Below are 13,761 nucleotides of genomic sequence, written 5' to 3'. Positions count from 1 at the left end.
GGTCCATCTGGACCACCAAATGATAAAGTTTCAAAACATTTATATAGATTGAGTGGAGTGACCAATATAAACCTGAATTACCTATTGTGGTATCCAACCAAAACAGCTCCAATGGGTCAACATCAGGTTATGCAAATTGTGTCATGCTTATTCATAGAAATATTGAAACATTATTTGTATTGATAGCTCTTTTAATACAATGTGGTACCAATGGTGTCCATGTTCACTCAACTTTTAAAAATCACCAGGCCTTATGCTAAAATGAAAAATGTTAATGAGTAACAGTCACAAAGAATCTTTTCCAATTTATATTCCTGTAAAGTAACTACAAAATGGAATACTGATGAGTGGAATTCCTTTGTTCCAGAAATCTATTACCTTCATTTTCACACTCCTTCAATGGCTTATGTAAAACTCAAAACTCCTGTTTCTTGCATAGTTCAAGTGCATACTATTGACACATACAACATTTCAATTAAAGTTGAATTTTTATAATACATATATTTATTCTAATTGGTAATCCCTATTTATTAATTTGACAGTATAATAATTTTGCATTTAGGTTGTTAATAGTAAAATTATTTTATATACACATTGCTTAAATTCAGAAAATTTCATGGCCAAAAACAGGGTGGGGGGGGGCACAATGTCCAGTAGAGGAATAGATAAACAAATTGTGGTATAACCATACAATGGAGATACCCATCACATCTAAAAGCTGATGTGCTCCTCATAACACATGATAATGGAGATGAATCTCCATAGCTGAAAGAAGCAGCTAAGCAAAGAGAAAGCAGAATAATTTTATCAAAGTGAAATTTTACAAAAAGCAAACAACCTATGGTGAAATAAAGTAGATGCTATTTTGCTTTGGTTGATGGGTGTGTGTGTTCGGGGCAGGATTATGGGAGACTATGGTATATAGGGATTTACTCTAAAATAACTTGAAAATTGTATGAGTGGTCAGTGAAACTGTTCCATATCTTGATTTTGGTTGTCGTAGCATGGGTGTATAAATTTATCAAAAAATTTTAAACTATACATTTAGATAAATTTTACTGGGTGTCAAACCTGAAGAATGATAACTATTATAAAAATAAACATAGCATTGTACTGAAGGTCCCCTGTGGATTTTGAGGAATAGGCAGAGAATAACAGCAAATCTTGCCACAAAAGCCTTTCTTTTGTCTCCAAAGTTTCACTTTTTCTGACAGTTCCTCAAATCACTCCTTTTCTCTAATTTATCTTTACACCCCTGATCTATAGAAGAGTATCTCTTTATTATTTGTCACTTTCCTCCAACCCCTACCTCAAATGGTCTCAAGAGCTCAAATTTTCAGTCTGAACTAAATTAGTGCTTCTTTCAGTTCAGTTCAGTTGCTCAGTCATGTCCGATTCTTTGTGACCCCATGAATCGCAGCACGCCAGGCCTCCCTGTCCATAACCAACTCCCAGAGTTCACTAAGACTCATGTCCATCGAGTCGGTGATGCCATCCAGACATCTCATCCTTTGTCATCTCCTTCTCCTCCTGCCCCGATCCCTCCCAGTGCTTCTTTAGTTTATTCCAATTGCCAAAAGGTAGAAAAAAATGTAAGGCTCAAAAACAGAGAAGAAGGAAAAGAGGGAAGAAAAGAGAAGAAGAGAAAGGAGTTTACAGTTTATTTTTAAGCCAATATCATTGTCATATTTTTTACTAATATTCTTAACTAGAATGTAAGATATATTCATTTTCTATTAATAAAAGATATAAACCTATAAGATAAGAAACATGACAAGGGAATCATTTATTGTCATAACTTTGCTATATTCTTTCTTTCCCCTTTGCTGTTCAAATCCGGGATTCTTTTAAGCGAGAGGAATCATTCTATTTATCTTTATCTCATCAAATCTTATAATCAATGAGTAAATCATAAAACGTTTTGCCCTGAGAATTATTTCAAGAAGCCTTCATCTCCCTCTCCTCACCCTCCTCTTCTAACACACATCTAGAAATAATTCCACTTAGTGTATCACTTACAACTCTATTATACCACTAATCAGAAGCTGCCTGATCAAGATGATCATCTCCTCAATAGTTAAATTGGAGTAGTTGGAATCAATGTATTTTGTTTCCTGGTTTCACTGAATAATGTCTTAAAAACACTATGAACACAAATTTGGTCACACACCCTGCTTTGCATGGGCAAAAGGAAAGAATCTGACTCTACCTTTTTTCTATTACTCAAGTGTGTACAATTAAGACAGATGAGTGCAGTGGACTCTGAAATCCCCATGGAAAGAGGATTTCTAGAAGGATAATAGGATTCATAAAAGAAAAACCACTCGAATTGAGAACTAGGTATGGTTCAGAAGTACATTAAAAGAGATGAGATTTTTACAGATTTCCATCAGTATACAGACAGTATTTGAAAATAATTGCAATGTAGATAGTGTAGCTAGGAGATGCTCTGTGAAATAGCGTCATTTGAGTTAAGATCTGAAGTAGATGTGGGGCCTGAGGGAGACTCAGGAAAAAATAGTAAAGGATGAGATCAAAGAGTTAGGGATGAGATAGAGAAAGCACAATTTGTAGAATCTCATAAACCATTCTAAGAATTTTAGCATTTATCATGAGTGAGAGGAATTCCACATCAGAGTATACTCTTCTGAGAAGAAAAAAAGATCTGACTTTGTTTTAAAGAATCATTCTTTGTGCAGTGTTGAAAATGAACTTAGAGAACAGGAACTAAAGCAGAAAGAGCTATAAGAGGCTGTTGTAATAATCCAAGTTTGAGATAACAGGGCTTTGGATCATAGTAGTAAAAGGAAGGCAATGGCACCCCACTCCAGTACTCTTGCCGGGAAAATCCCATGGACTGAGGAGCCTGGTGGGCTGCAGTCCATGGGGTCGCAAAGAGTTGGACACGACTGAAGTGACTTAGTGGCAGTAGCAGCCTCAGAAGGAAAGGTGGTGAAATGCACTTAAATGACACATCTATTTTCAAACTTGATATTCAAAAGCCAGGCCTACCTTACTCCAAAATCTTTGTGGTTTTTAATTTTCTCCTTTTTTTGAAAATCTCCATTCCATTACCTAACATAGTACTCTTAGTGTAGAAATCCTTAATTAGTTCAGTCACTCAGTCATGTCCGACTCTTTGTGACCCCAAGAACCACAGCACACCAGGCCTCCCTGTCCATCACCAACTCCTGGAGTTTACCCAAACTCATATCCATTGAGTCGGTGATGCCATACAACCATCTTATCCTCTGTCATCCCTTTCTCCTCCTGCCTTCAATCTTTCCCAGCATCAGGGTCTTTTCAAATGAGTCAGCTCTTCGGAACAGGTAGCCAAAGTATTGCAGTTTCAGCTTGAACATCAGTGCTTCCAATGAACACCCAGGACTGGTCTTCTTTAGGATAGACTGGTTGTATCTCCTTGCAGTCCAAGGGACTCTCAGGAGTCTTCTCCACCACCACAGTTCAAAAGCATCAATTCTTTAGCGCTCAGCTTTCTTTATAGTCCACTCTCACATCCATACATGACTACTCGAAACACCATAGCATTGACTAGACAGACCTTTGTTGACAAAGTAATGTCTCTGTTTTTCAATATGCTATCTAGGGTGGTCATAACTTTCCTTCCAAGGAGAAAGCGTCTTTTAAGTTCATGGCTGCAGTCACCATCTGCGGTGATTTTGGAGCCCAGAAAAATAAAATCAGCCACTGTTTCCAGTGTTTCCCCAACTATTTGCCATGAAGTAATGGGACCAGATGCCATGATCTTAGTTTTCTGAAGTTTGAGCTTTAAGTCAACTTTTTCACTCTCCTCTTTCACTTTCATCAAGAGGCTCTTTAGTTCTTCTTCACTTTCTGCTATAAGGGTGGTGTCATCTGCATTTCTGAGGTTATTGATATTTCTCCCGGCAATCTTGATTCCAGCTTGTGCTTCCTCCAGCCTAGGGTTTCTCATGATGTACTCTGCATATAAGTTAAATAAGCAGGGTGACAATATATAGCCTTGACGTACTTCTTTTCCTATTTGGAACCAGTCTTTGTTCCATGTCCAGTTCTAATTGTTGCTTCTTGACCTGCATACAGGTTTCTTAAGAGGCAGGTTAGGTGGTCTGGTATTCCTATCTCTTTCAGAATTTTCCACAGTTTATTGTGATCCACACAGTCAAAGGCTTTGGCATAGTCAATAAAGCAGAAGTAGATGTTTTTCTGGAACTCTCTTGCTTCTTCAATGATCCAGCGGATGTTGGCAGTTTGATCTCTGATTCCTCTGCCTTTGCTAAAACCACCTTGAACATCTGGAAGTTCATGGTTCACGTATTGCTGAAGCCTGGCTTGGAGAATTTTGAGCATCACTTTACTAGTGTGTGAGATGAGTGCAATTGTGTGGTAGTTTGAGCATTCTTTGGCAATGCCTTTCTTTGGGATTGGAATGAAACTGACCTTTTCCAGTTCTGTGGCCACTGTTGGGTTTTCCAAATTTGCTGGCATATTGAGTGCAGCACTTTCACAGCATCATCTTTCAGGATTTGGAATAGTTCGACTGGAATTCCATCACCTCCACCAGCTTTGTTGGTACACATACTTAGTATATAACACATTATACATAATTTGTTGAGTTAATAATTGATGATGAATTTAAAAATTCTCTGGATTAAACAGAAATAACAAGCTTTGTCTCACACATACACATATACATTTGAACAAGTGATGAGAAAACTGGACAGCTACAAGAGGAAGAATGAAACTACCATTTTCACACAGCACGTACATAATTAAACTCAGCATTGATTAAAGATATGAAAATAAGAACTGAAACCATAAAATTCCTAGAAGCAAACATAGACAGTACACTCTTGACATTGGTCTTATCAATATGTTTTGGTTATGTCTCCTCTAGCAAGGGCAACAAAAGCAAAAAGTAAAATGAAAACACATCAAGCTAAATTTTTCACCTAGCAAAAATACCCATCAACAAACAAAAGGGAACATACTGACAACAAAAGAAACTTGCAAAGTATATGTGCATTAAAGGGTTTATCACCCAAGTATATAAAAGCACATATAATCCAATATCAATTAAAACCCAATTTAAAAATAGGCAGAGGATCTAAATAGGCACTTTTCAAGGAATACATACAGATGGCCAACAGGCACATGAAAACATGCTTAACATTGCTAATCACCAGGGAATACAAACAAAACCACAATTAGATAACACCTCACACTTATCAAAAAAACCATAAACTGTAAGTTTTGCTGAGAATGTGAAAAAAAGGAAACCCTTGTGCACTATTCGTGAGAATGAAAATTGGTGCAGCCGCTATGGTAAACAGTTATGGAGGATCCTTGAAAAATTAAAAGCAGAACTACTATATGATCCTTGAATTTCACTTCTGGATATTTACCTGAAGAAAAGACAAATGCTAATTCAAAAAGATATATGCACCTCAATGTTCATTGCAACATTATTTATACTAGCCAAGATATAGAAGCAACCTAAGTGTCCATCGATAGATAAATGCATACAGAGAACAAACTTAAGCTTGAGACAGGTGAAGGGTGTTAAGAGGGCTGCTGCTGCTCCTGCTAAGTCTCTTCAGTCATGTCCAACTCTGTGCAACCCCACAGATGGCAGCCTACCAGGTCCCCCTGTCCCTGGGATTCTCCAGGCAAGAACACTGGAGTGGGTTGCCATTTCCTTCTCCAATCCATGAAAGTGAAAAGTGAAAGTGAAATCACTCAGTCGTGCCCAACTCCTAATGACCCCATGGACTGGAGTCTACCAGGCTCCTCTGTCCATGGGAGTTTTCAGGCAAGAGTACTGGAGTGGGTTGTGTTAAAAGGGGAAAACTAACAATTATAAACCAAGTCCCAGGAATGCAATGTGCAGCACAAGGGAATATAGTCAATAATATAGTAACAACTTTTTGTGGTACATAATGTATGTCAAATAACTATGTTGTACACCTGAACCTAAGATTGAAGTCGACTATTTTCAATACACAGCAACAACAGCTAAACATAATGATGCTTTGCAAATGTTAATATAAAATAATGGTAGGCAAATGAGAAAGCAAACTAGTTGGAGACAACCCATGGAAGTATGTTATGTTTAGAGTACATAAATACTGGGCAGCAGAGCTAGGTTTAGGGTACATAAATATTGAAATATTAAAGATGAGTAAGTGTTCGGACTCTAGAGACAAAGAATACTAAATGTTTAGGATACAGTGCCCTAAAATCTAAGAAGGAATTAAAGTAGTTTCTGGAAAGGAAGAAGATGCCACTCTGTTTATGTTTAGTTTATCCTCTGAAACTCATCTGCCACTATCTATAACAGAGTGAAAAAAGACTTGATCAAGAAGATCAGTAGGGGAAATGTGCTGTTTCTCTTTTTCAATAGGTCAAAAGAGGGTGTATGGTAAAGTTTTTAAAATAATTTAGTTGGTAGAAATAAAAGCCCTCATTCACCAAGATTGCCAAGATCTTGAAATTAGATGTGCCTAAAGGTCCATCTAGTCAAGGCTATGGTTTTTTCTCTGGTCATGTATGGATGTGTGAGTTGGACTGTGAAGAAAGCTGAGTGCTGTAGAATCAATGCTTTTGAACTGTGGTGTTGGAGAAGACTCTTGAGAGTCCCTTGGACTGCAAGGAGATCCAACCAGTCCATCCTAAAGGAGATCCGTCCTGGGTGTTCTTTGGAAGGAATGATGCTAAAGCTGAAACTCCAGTACTTTGGCCACCTCATGCAAAGAGCTGACTCATTGGAAAAGACTCTGATGCTGGGAGGGATTGGGGGCAGGAGGAGAAGGGGACGACAGAGGATGAGATGGCTGGATGGCATCACCAACTCGATGGACATGAGTTTGAGGGAACTCCGGGAGTTGGTGATGGACAGGGAGGCCTGGCATGCTCCAATCATGGGGTTGCAAAGTGTCGGACATGACTGAGCGACTGAACTGAACTGAACTGAATAGTGGGGTATTTCTGTGTCTCAGCACAAACACTGAGAAATATTAAGTGACTAATTTACTTTTCCTGTCTGATGCTTTCCTTTTCTAGTAATAAGATTTTGGTCCAAACAGCTTCTAATTATTAATTGTAATTATTAGTTGCTTACTACTTTTTTATAATTATATTCATCTATGCATCAAAATCCTCTTCTAAAGCTCTGCCAATGTTTTAACTCTTCTTGTTCTCTCACAGAAGCTGGGGTGGTCATGCTGTTAGTAAGTTCAGAATTAAATATATGAAAAGTATGATCTGTTCTCTTCAAGTCAGATTCTGCAAATATGATACATAATTATATGATTAGCTAATATAAAATAATGAATATAATGCTACTCCTGAAAAATGATCTTTTTATTGCCAAGAGTACAATGGTAATTCATTCCATTGTATGGGATATTTCTTCCATTACATAAAGACAAATTTAGATGAGTAAAATTCATAATTTTTATTCCCAGGCTGCATCTTCTATTGTAATTCCAACTAAATTGTTGCTACATGATGATACCACTCATTATATTAATTATCTCCTGTATTTCCCAGTAAGTCTGTGTAAGTAATTCAAGGGAATTGTATGTCAAATCACATTAGTGAAGTAATACATCAAGCATCTCATAAAGCAAATCCACAAAACACGTGGATTAACTTTTTATTATCCCAACTCAAGAAATTTGATAGCATGTATTATAGATAATGGTGAATATTTATTATTGCTTATTTCGTGGCAAGTAATTTCAAAAGTAATTTATATGTATTAATTCACTTAATTCACCTGTGTTGGTAATTTAATGTGTCAATTTGACTGGACTAAGGGATTCCCAGATAGTTATAAAATCATTATTTTGCATGAATAATCTATGAATCATATATTGCATGAATCTATCATGCATTGTATGATCTATTGCATGAACGCATCTATGAGGGTCTTTGAATCTGTGCACTGAGTAAAAATCACTCTCACCAATGTGACTGTGCAACATCCAATCCAGTGAGTACCTGAATAGAACAGAAAGACGTAGGAAGAGTGCATTTGCTTTTTTCCCTTGAGTTGGGAAACACACCTCCCGCCCTTTGACATCTGTCCTGGTTCTGAGCCTTCAAACTCGTACTGAATTACATCACTGACTTTCCTGTTTCTCAGTTTTCAGGTATCAAAGGATGGGACTTTTTGGTCTGCATTATCCTTTGAGCCAACTCTAATCATAGATCTCTTCTTTATCTGTTTATCTATCCATCCATCCATCCACTTTATTCGTTCTATTTCTTTGGATAGCCTTAATACCTCTTCCAAAAAGCTCATAATAAATGTACTTTTATTATATTTATATTGTTTTTAATAAAACCAGGAAAAAAAATCTGAATAAATTGCCTCATGTCACCTAGCTGTTAAGTGATAAAGCTAAGGATGCAGCATAGGTTTTGATAGATATAGGCATAATATTCTATAAATGAATCTTCTATATGAATCTATATTTATAAATGAGATTAATACTTTATAAAAATTATCTTCTACACTTTAATGGTGAATTTCATATTCACTATATGCTTACTTGTAACAACTTTCAAAGGGATATAATAGAATATTACCAAAAAAGTATAAGTTTCAAATTCCTATTTTATGTATTTGGAAAATTTATTATAATAAATGGTACTGTAAAATGCTTTACAGTTTGGATCAAGAATAGTTGGATTTAAAGCAGAGCCCATACATTTATTAATTGCATGAATTTGGCAAGTGTCATACCCATTTAAGCCTAGAAAAGAGATAATAATACCTAACAGAAACTTTTCTGATGAAATTAAATATGATAACATCTCAAAAAATATAATAATTATTGGCTCAGAGTAAGTGTATAATAAAATTATAATCATTTACTTTTATTTCTATAGACAGCTGTATGTTTAAAAACACAAATGTCATACATACAGGTGAAGATGGTTAAAAATTTAGCCAAGGAAATTTGAGTACTGAATTGAGTGTTCTCATGGTTTATGATGTCTGTATTTAACCAAAATGCAGTATGTTTTGCCATGTATATGAATGTATATTTTATGCTACATGCAAATGTGAAATGTAAAGATCCTATTGATTACTTTGTGAAAATTAAAAATGACTAATGAATTGTATTATATCAAAATAGAAATTCAGCCACAAAATATAAATTCTTGTGTTACCATGGTAGCACATCACTCTAATTTAGCAGTATAAGCTGAGTTCCTGAAGAAAGGCAATTTAACAGGATTTCTGTACTGATAATCAGTATATTCAATAAGGGATTTAAATTTTATTTTGAACTTTAATTTTTTGTGACTATTCCCTTATTTGAATTTCAGGAAGACCTTTAAAAGACTTTTGCTTTAATGTGTAAGTCCCATTATTTTGTTTACACAATTAGAAGAAAGAACATTTATATAGGATCTGATTATCTTTCTTGGAATTACTCGTGACTAAGATGTTTTATGGAATCCAAAATGAAATTTAGTTTTGTTTTGTTTTTCATAACCCAACAAGAATGTTTTTCTCCATCACTTCAACTTAATCAATTGCAAGCAAAAATGAGACATATTAGAGAGTTTCTCCCTCAAAGCATGCATCATTAGTATATTTCTATTTGTTAAAATTGTTTAGGACAGTGAGGAACACTATGCACAACACAATGTCCACAAACTTGATATCTTAGATAAATAGACCAATTCTTTGAAGGACTCATGCTACCAAAAGTCATGCAGGGAAAAATATATTATCTTAATAGGCCTATATCTATTGAAGAAATTGATATAGTAATTAATTACTATGTCTAGATTATTTTACAGATGAGTTAAAGAACATTTAAGAAAAAATAGCAATTCTTCACAGCCTCTTCTAGAAAGTAAAAGCAGAGGGAACACTTCCTAACATAATATGAGTTAAGCAAGAATCCATAATATACCACAAATGTATGAATTAATCTCACTGAAATGAGTAGGGTAAAAAAGTGCTAACCTAAGTTTAGAAATGAATCCATAAACTTAAAGACAAAATAAATTGTATATAAGCAATGCATTCTAGTTGATGAAGTTAAAAACCAGAGGGTATAGGTTAGCAATTTTGATACTACTATAAATATATACTAGAAATGAACAGTTAGGTAGATGGATGTCAAACATTTGAAGTCTGGTTTATCACTACTAGAGTGGAAAATTATAGATAAGCAAGGAGAGGACTAAAATGATTCACTTGGTGATGGATCCATTAAACGTTTGAAAAGTCACTATGAGATCAAGTTTAGCTTAGCATAAATATAGATTTAAATATAGAATATTGATAGGTGTATGTGTATATAGGGCTTCCCAGGTGTTGCCAGTGATAAAGAATCTACCTGCCCCTGCAGAAGACATAAAAGATGTGGGTTTGATCCCTGGGTTGGGAAGATCCCCTGAAGTGGGAAATGGCAGCCCACTCCAGCATTCTTGCCTGGAAAATTGCAGGGACAGAGGAGCCTGGCCACGGAGTCACAAAGAGTCGTACACGACTGAGCGTACACATATATGATATGCATATACACCTGGGTTAGTATGGAAGCATTTATTTACTTGCTCTGCCGGCTGACAACCAAAAGCAATGACAATAGGCAAGAAGTACACCTAGCACCTATATCCTGCTTTCTAACACCATTCTCCAATTTTAAAAAACTGTGTTCCTCAGAGAAATGTTTGATTCTACAAAATACACAACATGAGCTTGGAGAACTCATAATATCAGAAAGTAATATGGCACCCAAAACAACACCTACAATGACTGTTTTATGCCCAAGACACAAGAGACAACTGAGAAACCTCCAAGAGGTAAAAGCTATTCTGTAATTTGAATGCAAAAATAAAGTAATTTATTATAATTTAACTATATAAGTATAATGCAAAACATAGATTAAGAACACATAAGTTCATACTTATATAAATAAATAACTTGAATAAAAATGAGAGTAAATCCACAATGTAGATAAATTCTAAATAATTTATGTAGATACTCTGTCTTCAGGGAGGCAGAACATAATTCCCTACTCCTCATCTGTGGGCTGAGCATAGTAAATTTCTTCCAAGAAGTACAGCATGAAAAGAGGTAAAGAAGAGTTCCTTTACAACAAAGTTTTACAAACACTATGTCACCCAAATGCTCAATGTCATCAACTGTTAGGAGCCATGTTGATACTATGTGCCTTTAATATCATGTGATAAAATGGCTCTTTACCTCTGTGTTCTTTCCCCCAAAAGCTCTAACCTTGGATTCACAGTAAGAAAAATATCAGCTAAATATCTCAATAGCTGGACATTCTGTAAAGTACCTGGTTAGAGCTCCTCAAAGTTGTCAAGGTCATCAGAAACAAGGAACATCTGGGAAACTTTCGCAGTCAAGAGTACCTGAAAGAGAAATGATGAAATTTGAATGATGAGATGATTAATGATGAAAAATAAACAATGTGGTATTCTGGATGGGATCCTGGAAGCAAAAATGACATTAAATAAAACCTAAGGAATCTGAATAAAGTATATTTAGCTTTTAATAATGTATTTATAGTCATCCATTATTTGTAGCAAATATATCTTACAAATGTAATAATGTTAACAGCTAAAATCATGTGGGGTTTACATGAGAACTTTGTACATCTTCACATTTTAAAAATTAAAACTCTTCTAAAAAGTAAAGTTTATTTAAAATAAAACAAAAATATTCTACATAATTACTTAGATAGCAGAAAAGTGTTCATTAAATGGATTTCTCAAAACTTAAACATTCAGCTGCTATTAAACATTTCACATTTATGTCAAATTTTTACAATTCATGCATTCATGCAACAAACAAGTATTAAAAGCTTTGTCAGATGCTATAGTAAGATTTGAGATTCAACAAAGAAATAAAATAGAAATAAGCCCTGTAATGCTATGCTAATATATAGCGAGGGAGAGAGGCAAAAGTAAAATAAAACTGAAATAAAGACAATAAATTAAAAATAAAAGCAGGTATAGAGGTAGAGTACAGAAGATGGCAGAGGAGTAGGTGGATGTGGAGTACATCTCTCTCCAGGGATCCATCAGGAATACACCTTCAGATCCAGAAGTGCATGCAGAACCCAGCTGAGAGTCATCAGGAGTATCTGACCAGTGGAAAAAAATATATAGAACAATGCAAAACTCGGTAGGACAAAGGAACTAGGGTGGAAAACAGGAGTGTTAGATGGACTGGACCTGCCCTCAGCAGGTGGGGGAACTTAAGCAGGGGCCCAATCCCTCAGTTCAGTTCAGTCGCTCAGTCATGTCCAACTCTTTGTGACCCCATGAATTGCAGCACACCAGGCCTCCCTGTCCATCACCAACTCCTGGAGTTCACTCAAACTCAAGTCCATCGAGTTGGTGATGCCATCCAGCCATCTCATCCTCTGTTGTCCCCTTCTCCTCCTGCCCCCAATCCCTTCCAGCATCAGAGTCTTTTCCAATGAGTCAACTCTTTGCATGAGGTGGCCAAAGTACTGGAGTTTCAGCTTTAGCATCATTCCTTCCAAAGAACACCCAGGACTGATACCCTTTAGAATGGACTGGTTGGATCTCCTTGCAGTCCAAGGGACTCTCAAGAGTCTTCTCCAACACCTACATCAAGGCAATTGTCTGAGTCAGAGGAGAAACATTTAAGGCTGAGAGTGAAACCGATGATCTGTGGCAGGCTAAATGAAATAAGAATTAGACAGTCCTTGCCGCAGCCATACATACTGCCGATAGGAACGCTGGTCCCCTGGAAGAGGCAGCGGCTGGGAGCTGCAGTGTAGGGCTTGTGGAACAATCCCAGGGCGAGAGCTGCTGTTGACTGCAGAGAGACGGATCAAGGGGATGTGAGGGAGGAGATAGTAATGGGAGATGTCTGTGGAGGAAAGCCAGGCAGCCACTGAAGCAAGGTGATACTGCTGAATCACGTGTAGGGGGTAGAGCCATCACCATAGCTTCTTTCTTCCCACATGCCAGCATCTGCAGCTGAAACAACAGAGAGGCTGGCCCATCAAATGTCTGACGCACTGAACTACAGAGTAGGACCCCACCCAGGGTGCTCCTTTAAGTGACTAATGCTGCAATCTACAGAATATGACTCCAGCCAGGGTCGTCCCTCTAAGTGCCTGAGGCGCCTAGCAACAGAGAAGGACCCCAGGCAAGGGATCTGTCTAAGTGCCTGAATCGGAGGAGCTATGGAGAAAGACTGGCCAAAGAGGCCTTCTGATTGCCAGCTACAAGAGGCTTGAAAAAAAAACTCTGATAGGGCCATAACTCCTGTGGTGGAGGCAGTCCATGTCCCTGCACACTTGGCACAGCCAGGGTCCCTGCAAGCCAAGCAGCTATACCACCTTCATGCTCAACACTCACTGGGGCAGAGCTGCCACAGGCAAAAAAAGTCTTGCGTCTATGCATACAGGGTGGCTTCTGTTGTGTCTAACTCTTTCCAACCCTGTAGATTGTGGCCTGGCAGGCTTTTCTGTCAGGGAGGGGAGTTCTCCAGGCAAGAACACTGGAGCATATTGGTCAATACTGGTTGCCATACCCTTCTAGAGCACTGTATTTCCTGCTGCCCTAGCCACCAACTCCCCTAAATACCTGCCAGAACCCCTGCAACCCAAGCAGCTGCACCACCTCCACACCTGGCCCTCACAGGGGCAAACCCAAGTCCTCCAGGGCAGCCTCAGGAGCAAACCCCAGTGGACAACTCACATGCAGAGGTGGAAATAAAGCCACAAT

The 13,761-nt window shown here is 37.3% G+C and overlaps 1 long non-coding RNA gene across 1 annotated transcript in view; it reads right to left on the bottom strand.

Annotated features, from left to right (window-relative positions):
* LOC129634297 (uncharacterized) overlaps window positions 1-13,073 on the bottom strand; it is a 75,139-nt gene extending 62,066 nt beyond the window's left edge. The window contains exons 1-2 of the long non-coding RNA XR_008705542.1: window positions 12,751-13,073; window positions 11,331-11,406 (exon numbers count right to left, since the gene is read on the bottom strand). This is a non-coding gene — a long non-coding RNA (uncharacterized LOC129634297). The remainder of the gene's footprint in view (window positions 1-11,330; window positions 11,407-12,750) is intronic.
* Window positions 13,074-13,761: the final 688 nt, after the last annotated feature.

This window comes from Bubalus kerabau, chromosome 19 (genome assembly GCF_029407905.1).
Source record: "Bubalus kerabau isolate K-KA32 ecotype Philippines breed swamp buffalo chromosome 19, PCC_UOA_SB_1v2, whole genome shotgun sequence".
Lineage (NCBI taxonomy): Eukaryota > Metazoa > Chordata > Mammalia > Artiodactyla > Bovidae > Bubalus > Bubalus kerabau.
This window is presented reverse-complemented; position numbering and strand designations above follow the sequence as displayed.